Genomic DNA, 15,214 nt, shown 5'->3' with positions numbered 1-15,214 from the left:
TTTTAATTGCTACTTTCACAACAAAACAAGAGTCGGCCTTATAAGCCCAGGTTGCGTATGATTTATGTACTCACAATATTAATCATACTCTAAGTATATCAATCTTCGTTGCTATAACTTTACAAAATATATGTTTTCTTTGTAGATAACTATTTAAGCGGATATTTAATAATCCAACACGGATAAGCTAAATGTGTATCTAGTGTTTGTTTACGTTACAAAAATGCAGATTTGAAGCTGTAGGTCGCTAGTTACAGCAGCCAGCTGCTGGTACAACAACAATTGGTACACAGAAATTTGTAAATTTTTTTCTAAATATATCTCACATGGAGGTATGATTTACAAATCACCCCGATATGGTAATAATCATACGCACCGATACTCGATCATTAAATCAAAACCTATGTTCATCTGCATTTCTTAAGGATAATAAGGGTGGTAGGGTTGGAAAGTTGAGTGAATATTATTAATTCTGTCTGTGTATTCGATATTTTGTAGCAATTTTTGTTTTAATTTGTTACTAAATGTTGTCTTTCTACAATAACGTTTAGTAAACGAGTGTGAATTCAGAGAGCTATTTAGAATTTTGCATTACTGAGTATTAAAAAAAAAAAACAATGTATATGACATATTTTTCAACTATAATTATTAAATATTAACCTCATTTCCCTGTGTTGATGTTTGTAGTCCAAAGCTACGGCGAACATCATTGACTTCAATTTGCATCACATTTGCCATTCATCCTGCGGAGTATTTTCTCTTCAAGACAATGAATGATAACCTTTGCACAAATGATTCATGATTGTGCAACTTTTTCATTAAAAAAAAAAATTACAAACCCAAGAAAAAATCTGCCAGTTATGACTGTTTTGCATTTTATGAGCGGAATAAGAATCAACTTTGTGAACTTTCCGCCATGAACTTTGTCGGGGTTAGTGAATAAATATCAGCTGATGCATATTCATTAACTACATACAAGAGATGTGTACAAAAATATATACACACGCACACACATACACACCTCTCTCGCTCTCGCTCTCTCTGTCTTTCTCTAGGGTCTACAACAACTGCAAAAGTTTACAAAGTCGTTTGTATTCCTCATAGTCGGTGTATGGATATGAATGAAGTTTGTGGTTTTTATTGTCATTTAGCATGCCTAGTCCCTGGCCTAGACCCACAACACAAACACAAAGAATGACACACACTAGCTTCAAGTCGCCAAGCATTTTCTCCATGGACTTGAGGAAGTGGCAGAAGAAGAAGAAGAGTAGAAGAACAAACATTTGTTATAAGTTGTTGGCCGGCCGTGTGATTGTCATATTGTTGCTTGTGTGTTGGTTTTGTCGTCGTGCGAGACTTGGAGAGTGAGCGGCCATAAATTATTGTCTATGCCAGTTTTGTATCACGAATCCATGTTGTGAATCAAATTTCCTACCGATGGTATTCTTTTATTTGCCCCCCATGTAAATATTCTCGGGTATTTGTTTTGGCACTGACATTGATACACATACTCACAAACACACACATATTCTCTCTCCTGCGGGTATGTGAAGCGTGTATTTGTTTGGAATTTGCGGTTACCTCGATTAATACGCGTGCAACATAATCCCCCAGGAGAAATGTATTTTTAATTGTCTGCACTATAGGTTAAGTCGTTGGATTAATTAACAAATGCTAATTATGAATAAGACAGAAAATACGGGTTTGTCTTAGCAATGCGACAGCATTTGTTTAACTCATTTGTAAGAAATACATGTTTAAGTCATTGAATTTATGCAAAATTCTTTGTTTTATTGTTGCGATTTTTCGTATACTTTATGGTAAATAATTATTTGATAAAATTTTTATTTTAAAATGAAATAACTTCTATTCACAATATTACACATCCGCACCTCATGACTGCTGCTCCCCCTTTAACGGTTAAGCTCTAATAATTTACTCAAATCCTTCATAGTTATGCATTATGCATTAGAACTTACATTAACGAACGGGACATCTAAAACCGCTGTAGCCATTTGCTAACCCTCAACCCAACATTTTTCCTCAATGAAAATAAGTACGTTTGGGTATATCCTATTCTAAGAAATTACTCCTGTGTCTGGATAACAGTTGTTTCATTAATATCCTGTCAAGACATCCATTTAGAAATCAGCTTTGGCACAAATTAAACAAGAAAAGGAAAAAAGCGAATAGCCTACAATCCCACAAGGAATTTTAATAAAACGTTGATGGTTTCGATGTTTGCTTTATTTTCAGATCCTCGTTATTCTATGCATAAAAATGTTGAGAACACGGACAAAGAAATCGGGAAAACTTCCTTCGTGGCAACATAATCTCGGTAGGAAACCAGCCAGCCTCCTTCTGAAGTAGCAGTCATTAGCTTAATAACACTTGCAATGCTAAATGCTGTGATGCACTTCGTTTTCAGCTTGTTCCGCCATAATTATTTGTGCTTTTCTGTGAACGACGATTTGTGAAGGAGATGGCAAATGAAATGTTTGCGCCATCGTTTCAATTGTCTATTTATGGCAAAGTTTCTGCATTTTCAAGTCATTTCCATTTCATTTGCTCTAAAGAATTTTCATTTTCTATTGAAAATTGATTCCGTTTTTAGATAGTGAAAATATTGCCCGTATCTATGGGTCGAATAACATTGCAATTGACACGCAAGCGTCATTATGTGATATTAAATTGTTTAGAAAATCACCACCCCCTGCTGCTGGTGAACTACAAATGTAGCCAAATAGAGGGAATTGTTGTGAAATCGCCCTTATCTTTCGAAATTGTTTCAAATGTTTTGTCGTACAAAGCAAATTTATTCAACCCCTTGAAGCAAACTTGGCCACAACATTCCTATAGGTAGGTTTTATGGTGCACAGTAGTCCCAAGTGGATGTGATGTTTTTTTTAATAAAAGTTTGACGAATAATGATGTATGCATGAATTGTATGACATAAAATTTTCATCGATTTAACACACATTCACTTCTTATTTTTAATATCAGAAGGATCTGGTTATCCAATAATTATGGAGGTTCTCTTCTTCATACTTCATGTTAGGCGTCTCAGTGAGATTTGACCATCTTGGTGCTCATTTACTTTTGACCACTGTGTCTTTGTGCGTATTACACATAGTCCCCGTGAGGGTGGCTTTCAATGAACATAGCCAAACCATTTGTATGCTTTGACAAAACACACACACATACACCCACTAACCCACATACACATACGCATGTACTCAAATACCAATATTCAACTACAACGGAATTTATTGCATTTAAATGGATTTTAACACTCTTATGGGACTGTCTGTGATTCATACTCCCGGCCAGCAGATTTAATTCCATTTCGACACACTCACACGCATATCGAAACACATGTTCCCAGAGCACCATCACTTTTTTATTATTAAAAGAGGAACAAAAATAAAAAGGAAAACGAAAGAGAAACAGAAATTCCAACAGAAACTCTTTGCCAATAAAATCAGTACAGCACAGGAACTTGGAACGACATTGGACACGATGACCAGCAATACATAATTATTCAAGTGTAAAGAGATGGACCACATGTACATGATTGAGGAGGATGTTTTTTAGAAAATAGTACAGCACATGGCCCTTCGATACCAAAATATACAAAAAACCCTTATGTGGGCAATCACCATCGAAACATCCAACCAACCACTTGTATAAGTATTCTCCATTTCCACCTTAGCCAAAGGCATTTCTGACATGTACCTCATCTCCATGCCTGGAAGAATGAAATGTACATTAACATTTTCTCCAATCATTTCAGCCGTAACACATTTCAGCTGTTGTTGTTATTGTTTTTGTTGTTATTTCTGTTCTGCATTTAAGTGTTATGAATTGTCGATTCCACATGCCTGCTCAACCTTTTGAGATTAGCAATGTGCGGCACACCCCATTAAGGAAGTAGAATTTCGAACTAATGTTAGCGTTATTTGTTGTCCACCATTGTCGGTGTCAATGAATTATAGAAAGTCATTAGAAACCTGAGCCAATGTGGTGGTGAAGAGCTTTTAGCCCACCTTTTAACATTTCAATAGAAATCATAGAAATACAAAGTGAAACTGAAAACAGCAGTTAGGGAGTGGAAATAAATGGCTGTTCTTGTGAAACGAACAACTGCATCATTTACATGCCACTTTAGTCAATGGGAATATCACTTTTTTAATACTGGCAATTCCCGAAAGAGTCTTCCGAATCATCAATGAAACTGCTGCGAACTCTTCCTGCACGGTCAATTTCGCAATGCTCGGGTTAAATTGGTATTTTGATATCCAAAATCCAAAATCTGACCTGAATCCAGCTGCATACAAAATTTGACGCACAGTGAATCTACGGTGGTTATACCTCACCAAATAATTAGATAGATGATAATCCAGTTATTTTGTGAAGTATAACAAAAAAACTGATTAAAACCTAATTATATTAGGGGTTTGACTTCTCGGTACTCATGTTTAAAGATTTATGAAATCGAAACTAAAATCTGTGTTTTTATCGCTATCATATCAAGCCCAAGGAATATTGTAGCAGCAGTTCAAGTTCCACATTCTTTTTTAACCCGAAATATTGAAAAGCCTCCTTAATAATGTGTTTCTTGCCTCACAAAAAATTTATCCGACTAGCCATCACAGTTTTGTTGTTCGAAAGGCAATCCTATAGACGTAAATATTGCGTGCTATATGTGAATTAATTAAAATATATCCTCTGATACACATGTATTTTTAATTGCATTACTACTACTACAACTAATACTATCGTGTTGGGGCACGCGACACAATTCTGCCTTCAACTTGACCATGTGATTGGGTTTTTATAGAAATCTGATTTAATTTCTTCCCTGTCTTATTCTTTGCCTAATTTTTATTTTTTGGCTTAGCAGAAGCCAAAGAAAATGAGAAAGTAGGCAATGTCACGCATCCAAAAGTCTTCAAATCATTTGTGCCTAATTGATAGTAATATACAATTAATGCAGATTAATACCTTGTAAGAATTCCATATTTGATGAAGCTGTTTCAAAATTGCTTAACACAATAATATTTTACTGAGTAATGAATTTAAATTTATAATAACATTATTTGAAAGAAAAAAGGGGAATACATTCCAAAATGTTGATGAATCCACTGGTGTTTTGTAATAAATGTATCTTCACGCTTAAAATTGATTGAGAAAATGAAAGAAGCCGATGAGAACCGAGGTGATAGGTTCTCATCGGCTTCTTTCATTTTCCGTAGAAACCATTTCTAAGAAATTATTAAAGGATAACCAATTTTTTACATAAACGTCGCATTGAGAATTTCAGTAATTGAGCATTTCTGTGATGTCCTCCTCTCCACACACACACGTACTTGTAAAGAAATGTCACATTTCATGTTTGTTTTTTGTTAATCCTAAGTAGGCACTTTGTATTCTTCAAATGCATCCCAAAATAATTGCCGCACATAAAAGAATTAATTTTGACAAGGACATTCAATTCGATTAGCATCTTAAAAATGCGTATGTACTATTGTTCAACCAATCCCCTCCTGCAATGGCCATCACTTTCAGTTGTCAAGGAATAAACGATAGGAATATCTAAGCATATCGAAGTCACAACAACAGCAACAAAGAAACAAAGGAAAACGCCTGAAACAAAAGGGAATTGAAACACGAACACACCCCGACGTTATAATAGCCACAACAGGAATACTACGTTTGGAGAATGTTAAAAAGGGGTTGCAGGGGTTTATTTCCAAAGAATTGTTTTTTATGCCAGCTTTTGGTTTTATTAGAAAAAGTTCTTCTTTGCCATAACTATACGTTGAAAGAAATTGGAAAATGGGTTATTTTGCTAGTATTTGATATTTTGTTGTTTCTTTCATATACAAATGAATAGGAACTGCGTACATGGAAAGCTCCATTAAAGTGAAAATTTGATTTCAAATATGTTTATAATTTAAGTTGACCATTCCAATTCGGTATTCATTTTGGAAAAGGGAAAAACTAGTTCTAAACTTTGGAAATTCGATACTCTCAATCGAGTCTTTTTCTATGATCCCAGAACAGACTTTCTCGAATAAAGCTTGAAAAATAAGTTCGGCTTAAAAATTCTCACAGCACCATGATCACAGCAATCATGGCTTAGTTTTGAATTGATTTGCAGGAAATGTATGTGGCAATTTAAATTGCTCCAACGCACACCATTCTCACCGTGCAGTGCAGCAGCAGCAGAACCCTAATCGTCGAAATTACATTCATCCATTGTTCCTTTGTTTCGCTTCGAGTTCTCCTTGTATTCATTGTTCCCACGAAACTCATTCTCATTTGTTGTGTGTAGCGGCGATTCCCTGGAGTTTTTAATCGCACACATGAGGAAGATACCTTCTGGTTGTAACTTAAATTATATTTTTTTATAAACATATATAGGTGTGTATGCGGATGTGTGTGGAAAAACACGGGAACTAACAAAGGCCGGCCATTGCCTTGTATTTGCCATCGTCTTTCAGTTACAATGTCGTATTTATTTATTGGTCTCGACTTGCAGCTTTTTGGCCTCATTTGGACCAACGTGGAGGATGATACTGCTGCCGCTGTAGTTGTTTGTGGCTGTGATCCATTTTCCTTCCTTTTACCAACACATTGGCTATTTCGGCGAGACATATGGGGTCACTTGGGTAGGCGGCCATCATGCACTGAATGATATGCCAGTTAAGTCATGTTATGGCAATATAATTCCTGTTGATATCTTAATCCAGCTGGTAAGTACCATATTTCATCATTTGGATCAGAGTGTGGGATCATTTTATTTCGTCTACATTCCTTAAAATAATATTTCAAGTAATTTACTTCGCTAAAAATTATCTGCATTTTTTCAATTATTCCCATTCCAATCTTGACACTTTTATATGGAAATTGTAATTTAGTGCAGTGTTTAAGGGTTCCTAATGAACAGCCGAAGCAGCAGTAGCTAATGCTCGACACCACTCGCATTTTCAAATGTCCTAATTTCCGACAGTAGGCTGTAATTACGCAAAATTCTAACTGGAAAGATTAGACACCAGATAATGGTTTGACTTTTCGTTAGCTGAACGAGTCGGAAACCACCAACAGCGATTAATATCAACTAGGAGTAATAATTTAGCTTCAACTGCATACTAGAGCTAGTAGCGTGTGCAACTACCGGCATATGGATGCACATACTTATACATATGTCGTTGACAAGTATTCTACCATATAAGACAGCTTTAAGGATATTGTGTCAGTGTGTGTTGTATGTGTGTGTGCAGAAATGTAGGAGTATGGCATATTTGTGCTCAATGGATGCTATTTGCTGATTCTCAAAACCATAAGCATTTGATGCTGATGTTAAAATATTTCTTCATCTAAGCATAGCAGAGCAAAGCAGCGACGGCACGTCATGTTGGAGATGTGTTTGTGGTTGCATTAACGCAAGTCTGCCAAAAATCTAGGTTACACAAATGAAACCGAACCATAAATTGTTTCGGGAAAATAAACAAAGCAAACCAGCATATAAAAAAATTTATTTTTCTTTTTGTAACCGTGGGGAAATTTGTTCAATTGTTTGTTGTTGTTGTTGTTGTTTTTCCCCATTTTTTGCATATTAACGCTCACTCTCATTTACCACAACTACACTGAAACAAAAAAAGGGAAATAAATGAGAATATATGAGTATGTGTCTTATTGGAATCTAGAAATATTCGAAGAATTTACAAAACGCCCTCAAGATGTAGCTGATTTACTAATCTAATCGGTTCTAAATGTATTTCCATTCCGATTGTTTTTGTTTAACCTTCTTCAGATTCCGATCGATTTGATGAATGCCGAAAATTGATACCATTTTCTTAGTTTCATTAGGGCAATATTATTCTAATCAAAACAAAAATAATTATAATTTTCCGTTTTCTGAAGAATTGGAATTTTCTTCTGTGACATGTCTGATAGCTGTGCTATGTACTAGGAGAACTCTATTAATAGATGATTTTGGAGCTATTGGATTTTTCAATGAATGGATGTAGTGACGTCAAATTGTCTTCATATCCTATTTAGGATTTTTTTTATAATTCTGTGCATAGAAAGTAGTTGTAGGGACAAGGAAAATAATCAGAACCCAATGGGTTAAATCATCTGCCATTTCTATATCATTTAAATGTGAATTCAATAACCATAGAATGTCGTTTGTTTGATGAGAAAAAAAGAAACAATAACATACGCAAATATGTAAAACTCTTCAGACTTCAAAATATTCTTGTACTTTTCGACCAGATTATTTAGATACAAAGTGAAGCAAACTACCAATATACTAAGACCGACTTTCCCAACGAATCACATCCTCTGCAACATAGCTAATGTTTTTTTTTTTTTTTGCCCCAAATATTTATCCAAACCCCTTATAATCTCACTGTGTAGCACAAAGAACACATACAATATTTTCCATACATACGTTTTAGATTTGTATTTGATGATTACAGAAAACGCCATTTCAGGACACTGAAAAATAACTTTGCACTCCATTCCATCTCTCCACATGCCTCTCCGCACCAAACGTTTGATGCTTCAAACGCTTTTTAGCAGTCACTTAAGTATCATACATAATTTAATAGATGAAAACACTCCCCGCTCGATGTCGTAATCCATAGCGTTCGGGAATGTCCCCGTTCTGGCTGTGAAAGGCGCCGACTTGTAGGGTGATGAGCAATAGAAATGTTAAATGAACGCAAAGAAAACAAAACCACAGCAAAAGAACAAACTTTGAAGAACATAAATTGAAACTCATGAATGGCTAAACAAAATCACAAATGAAATTGAGCAGAGTATAAACATTACACTGGCATGCTCCCTCCCTGACATCATCATCATCATCGCCAGCATCTGGTGTCGAGGAAAGAGGTCCTCTTTTTTTCATTTTTTTGTCGCAACCCCAAATGTAATGAAAGATTTTTATCGTTGTGTGCTTAGGAGTTATAATACCTTTGCAAATTTAAAACACTCACACATATACACACAGCAAACCGCAAGTTATTTATGTTCATACATATCCGTACGTGGCGATGATGAAGATGGTGATTCTCCCGGCAAACATTTTTTTAATTTGTTTAAATTAACTTCGGATTTTTTGGTATTTATATTAGATGCTTAGGTACCTGTGTGGTTATCTGACATTTATATGGAACACGTTATGCACCTATCGCTTCTAGCAGTACATATTTATACTATATGTATGTTATGATTGGGATCATATTGGGATCATATTGTGACGCCCAACGAGTGGGCGTAATACTGTAACGGGTCTCTTGGGCCCCACGTTGGGCGCCAATGAATGAATGTTGGATGTCTGCGAAACAGCCTTGCTTCGCAATTTGTAGCGATTCATAAATAATACCGAGGATTTGGTTATTTTGAAATAAACACTGTATTACTACTCTGTGCGATCTTATCAAATGGATAGTACGATCGTGTTTGAATGGAGATGTCCGAATGAGCAACTTCTTGTATTTTCTTCGATCTTTTATACCCTTTTCTGCTTTACAAAATCTGTTTATCTTTTTCGCTAATATTCTTAAAAGATCGATAAAAATCTTAAATAATTTACAGAGTTGTTGTTATATATATTTAAACCAGGGATGCATTAAATCTAATCGGATAAATTAAGAGAATGAGTTTTACATCAATTCGTAGTAATCTTGATATGTTTAAAAATAGTGGATTGCTTCACAATGACATATATCTTTGTGGACTAGAAATGTTTGCTGGTCAATTGGTAAGAATTTTCCACACTGTATATTACACACTCATATACGCATGTATGTATGTATGTATGTATGCAGTTCATAAATTTTTACAGATTTATATATTTGTCAAAAAATTTTATTGCAATCTGCAATAAAATATAATGGGTGTGTGGGTATATGTAAGTTAAAGGTAGGTTGTGGATTGGTTGTGATAAATTTCAATTTATTGCAAACAATAAATGCAAAAATAAATGGGTTTATGTTTTGGAATAGCCCCCATTTAAGCCACCCCATTTTCGGTATTTTGAATGCATATTAAATGCGCCCTTGTTTCGAACTCGTCCTCATGAAAATGTCCCACTTTTTTATAGTGGTCCACATTACCCGACATGAATATTTTTATTTAAAAATAATTATCGGCTTCAAAATGAATAAAAATGTAAAAATAACCGAAAGTAATTACATATCGCCACTATTTTACAAAATCGTTCGACTATTGTGCTAAAAAATTTTCAAGTCACACTTTTAAGATCAGAGCTACATTTTCACCTACTAAATTTTCAACATTGCAATTATTTATTAAAAACCAAGTTTGATGTTTGTTTTCACTAATTAGAAAAACATTTATCAAGGCAGCATTGGCATATTTCAAGCATTTTCTTAGATATGGGGGGTGGTCCACATTTGACGCATGGTCCACAATACCAGAAGTTACTCTATGCAGTTCATAAATTTTTACAGATTTCAAGCAATCTGCAATAAAATATAATGGGTGATATGTACGAATCATCGCCATTTGCAAACAAATTAAAATTAGATTTTTATTTATGATGTGTACGGAGCCAATCGATATTTATTGGATTTAATAGCAAAACTATATATTTGAAGATTATTACTTAAATATATTTAATTCTCCAATAAGGATTTTCCATTGTATGGATGGATACATTTAATTGAACTCCATAACGAATTAAAAAAAATACAGGGCATTGTCGATCAAAAAATAATTTACAATCTATCAAGTACTAATTCATAGAAATCAAATATACTTCTCCCCAGTGGTGGATTGTAAATACGATTTTGCTGCGAACTCATATCATATGGAATTTGAAATCCTATCTGAGTTTCAAAACCATCCTTCCCTTTCGCCTAGCCCATAACTTGTTCAATAATCGAATTAAATATACTGGCCTGGCTGTTCTCATGTCATCTTACACGTAAAATATTGTAGAGCAGAAAGCCATCTTAAAGATGCACATCGTGACTAAAGACAGAAACAAACTTTGGCACAGATGTGGAAAAAACTTTCACGTGAAACGTGTGTGCGTGTGTTTTTCTGTTTTCTTTTTTTGCGAGAAGAAAACGCACGAATGTTCTGCTGCCAACAATGTCAACCATAACACAATCATCCTACCCCATATGAAGTTGAATAATTTCTTTTTGATGACAAACTTTTTGCCAGTTTCGCGTGGAAAACTTCTTCGGGAAGTCAACAAAAGTTTTTATTGCTGCATTTATTTCAGGCTGGCAATTTCAGTGCATATGTTCGAATACATCCATCTGCATATGTATGTGACTGCAGGAGTGGGTGTGTGTGTGTGGTGACAAACGTTCAACTGCATTGTAAAACGAAATCGAAAAGAAAACTTGAATCGAACACCCTTTTAAAGCGAAATAATTTCTATCTACGCAAAACTTATTGCAGAATTATATTTGCCTTCATCCCCCTCACCACCCGGAATTTTCTACATTTCCCAGAAATTAAACTTCGTCGAGTGAGTCATGTCAGGAATACCGTTTGGCCGTGTGAGTCAGAAGAAGGTATTTTGCATTGCATTTCTTGGAGGACTTCAGCACCCACCCAATTGTGAGTATCAAATAAAGTTCAAAGAAAGGGGGTTGGAAACATGTGGCTTGTGCGCTTAGTTTTAATTACTACACCAAGGGCTTAGTTAATATCAATTCATCCCAAAGGAAATACAACATTTTATTGTAAATGCAGTCAGCGGTGTCATTGAACCCACCCCCACCGTTTAACTAAGACCTCGTCGTAGACGTATTTGACGAAGTTTGGCGATATATTTGAGTTGCTTAGCAGTTAAGTTAGTGAAAATTCTCTATTTCCCCTATGGTTGGATCTTACCGTCGTGATGAATGACCAATTCAATAAACCGTCATTGGTGGTTGGTCATCAATTGAACTAAATTGAATAGCATAATGACGTAACGACATAACATTATGTAATCATTTTAAATGTCAACAAACGTTATTCGTGAAAAAGAGGTGGGAATTGCTATACCCTACATTACACTGTGGTACAGTAAAATATGATTTGTTATACAACTAGCCATTAAATCTGGTTCGGCTCAAGGTGAGCCTTGATCTACAAGTAGATATAGATCCCACATAAATTTTCATCCGATATACAGACAGTCGATTTTGACCGGGAATGACATGTGTTTGTTTAAATTGGACCAGCCAGTCCGATTTATCTGTTTAAAAAAAACATGACTTTTTGCACACACAAAAACAAAAAGGCTCTTGAGGTTCAGCTTTTATAAATTTTATCTTATGATCTGATGTAAGTAATTCCTTTAGATATTCCTTTCACATATGGACAAATATTAAGCAAGCCGAATGAATAATAAGACTATTCTATTCGACTATTTCGACTATTTCCTCCTGACACTTTAGCCATAAATTAGCATGTTCGAGGGGGGGAAGTGTATGCATGTAAATGTATATTTTCTTAAAATTTCAAATATACTTGTACATCCGTCGAAAAATCTTGCAACATATTTTTTATTTTATTTTGAAACATTTTGAGAATTTGAGAAATTTGTTCCGAAATATATGCGATTAATTTGTATTAAGTTCCAATACTTACAATTTCGGGTAGACTTTCCTCTGTAATCGATGCGACTCATTTACGATTTTTGAAACCGAAATTAGGGGGTTGGTCCCTTGATACACTCGCTTGTATTTCGCAATGTAATTAATGTTTAGCCAGAAATACTGCGTGTAATAATTACATGGTCTGATTTTAAAAATCGAAATTTAGTTATTTTGTTTACTCTCCACACCATCCATCTCATGATGATACATTTTGTGCAGCAGCTTGGCCGGCAAGCAACATGTGTTCGCATTTTTTATATCGTTGACCATATTATTTTATACACCAGTTTCACCAGTACACAACATGTTCGGAGTATACCTGAGAATTTCCAACATTGGCTGTTTGTTGTTGTTGTTATTTTGATGATCATGAATTCAGATTTAACACACATTTGTGCATACGCCCTTAACATGGAGAGCAGGTGCAAACATTCTGTGCCTGCGATTCGAAGAAGCAGAAAAAAATAAAAGCTTAACAAGAAAGGGTTCATAATATGCTACCTGGCTGGTCTGCTATTAAGGTAAGTTTTTTTCCAGAGCAGTTGCTGTTCATTTTGTGATATCTTTGATTTGAGTGCCACCTGCCACCGATAAAACTGTTTTTTCTTTCTTTTTTTTTTTTTGCAAATTTCGTTGTTATTTCCAATCTTCTGATTGTCATATACCACAAGAAACTTAATACATTGTTCAAACTTGTATTTTTTTCTTGGCCACAATAATTTTGAAAATAAGTGAAGAGATTTGTATCCCTATAGCGATTTTATGATACAGTGTAATTAAATAATTCGCAGGTCCTGTTATATAAAAAAGTTTACCTAAAAATAAAAATGAAATGGACGACATCCTTATCGTCGAGTCCAAACTTCGTGCCGAACATAGTGCGACAACACGTGAAGTGTTAACAATTCTCAAAAATATCTCTGAATTGCTATTTGTGTCAGCGTTTTATGAGTAATTCAGTAACTTCTTTAAAAATACTGTGCAGAATAGTGAAAATATGTATATTCGAATCATTTAATTCAAATTTGTACCCAAGCCAATGTCAATTCTCGCCTTTAATTGTTATCAACTTTTGTTTTCCATTGTTTGTTTCCGGTATCCTCCCTCTACCCAAACCCACTAAATATATAATAGAAAAAAGTTTGTCTATATCGAAGAAGCATAGATCTTAACATACTTGCTGACTGACTACCAGTGTTCGGTGCGAAACAAACCCCAATTTCAAGGGGAGGATTTTTTTATGCCGAAGAGGTCTTTGGAGGAAAACTCAGCACAAAACAAATCATGAAAATAACAACAATCGATAACACACTTCATGCAGAGAATTTCAAATTGATTTCAAGTACAGACCTATTGCCTTTGTATGGCCAACATTGAAAGATTCGCTAGGCAGTCATCGTCGCCATCTAAAAACGAATTCGACGTTTTTTTTTTGACAAATTGAATTTTTATTGAAACATTCACACGGAATTTAACATTACCATCAAACCGTCGAATTAAATGCGCAAACGTTAAATATTTTGAATGTAAATATTTAGTAACAATTTATTGATTTTCCTGTTGTTGTTGGTGGAAAGCGAGAAATTCACCGGAGTTGGTATATGTATAAAATTTTAGAATTATATAACGAATTTGTGACAACTTCTCGGTCACATTCCTATACCACTCCTTAATATAAGCGACCCCAAAACCGACTGTAAAGATAACTAGAAAAAAAATCACTTTTCTATCTATAATTTTATTAATTACTTAATAAAATTTGATGTTGAAAAAATTCCAACATAAACTTTTTTATAGATAGCAAACGTTGCGTTTGCTAATAGGAATTCTTTAATTTATGGCCGAAAAATATCTGGAGCTAACAAAAATATGGCCAAGCAGAGCAGCAAATGTAAACAAAATCTATTTTATGGCTCTCTATTATTTCTTATTTTTATACATTTGTATTTTAATTGGGAAGTAATAAAATATTGCAACCTATTGCAGACAGTTTCGTTTTTATTTTTAGAGTTTAAATATAAAAGGTATATCGGCACAAGATTTTTTAATACAGATCGAGAATATAATATAATCAAATATACTGCTAAGTACTGTAGCCGGTGTACAGCAAGTCTAACAACCCTGTAGGACTTTCATCAACTAGTTTACAAAATGTTTAGTTATAAAGAAATTATTATTCAACTGATTATAAATTAGCTAGAAAGTCATCTAAGACTCAACCACATTGAAACCAAAAATATGTTCATGTCGTCAAAAAAATAACACACGCAAAACAAGAAACCGTTAGAATTGCATTCCACACAACAACACCGAATGCAAAGATGAAGAAAAATCATTCTGTTTGAAAGTTCGGAGAGTGAAGACGTGTAAATCGTAATTAATTGTAGTTGTGCTCTTTAGGTGTGAAATTAAAAATGAATTGGTAAGTGTTTTAATAATATATCGTAGAAAATTATGTAAAAAGCTAAGAGAAGAATCTGTTAACATAGATACATTTTTTTTTAATTTGTAGCGCATATACAGAATATTTGTAAAGTTTCTAACAAAGTCATGCAATAAAAACATGGAGT

Source organism: Musca vetustissima, unplaced genomic scaffold, assembly GCF_032173495.1.
Source record: "Musca vetustissima isolate MV318-11 ecotype Yass unplaced genomic scaffold, APGP_CSIRO_Mvet_v1 utg3273, whole genome shotgun sequence".
In the NCBI taxonomy this organism is placed as follows: Eukaryota; Metazoa; Arthropoda; class Insecta; order Diptera; family Muscidae; genus Musca; species Musca vetustissima.
Note: the sequence above shows the minus strand (reverse complement) of the source record.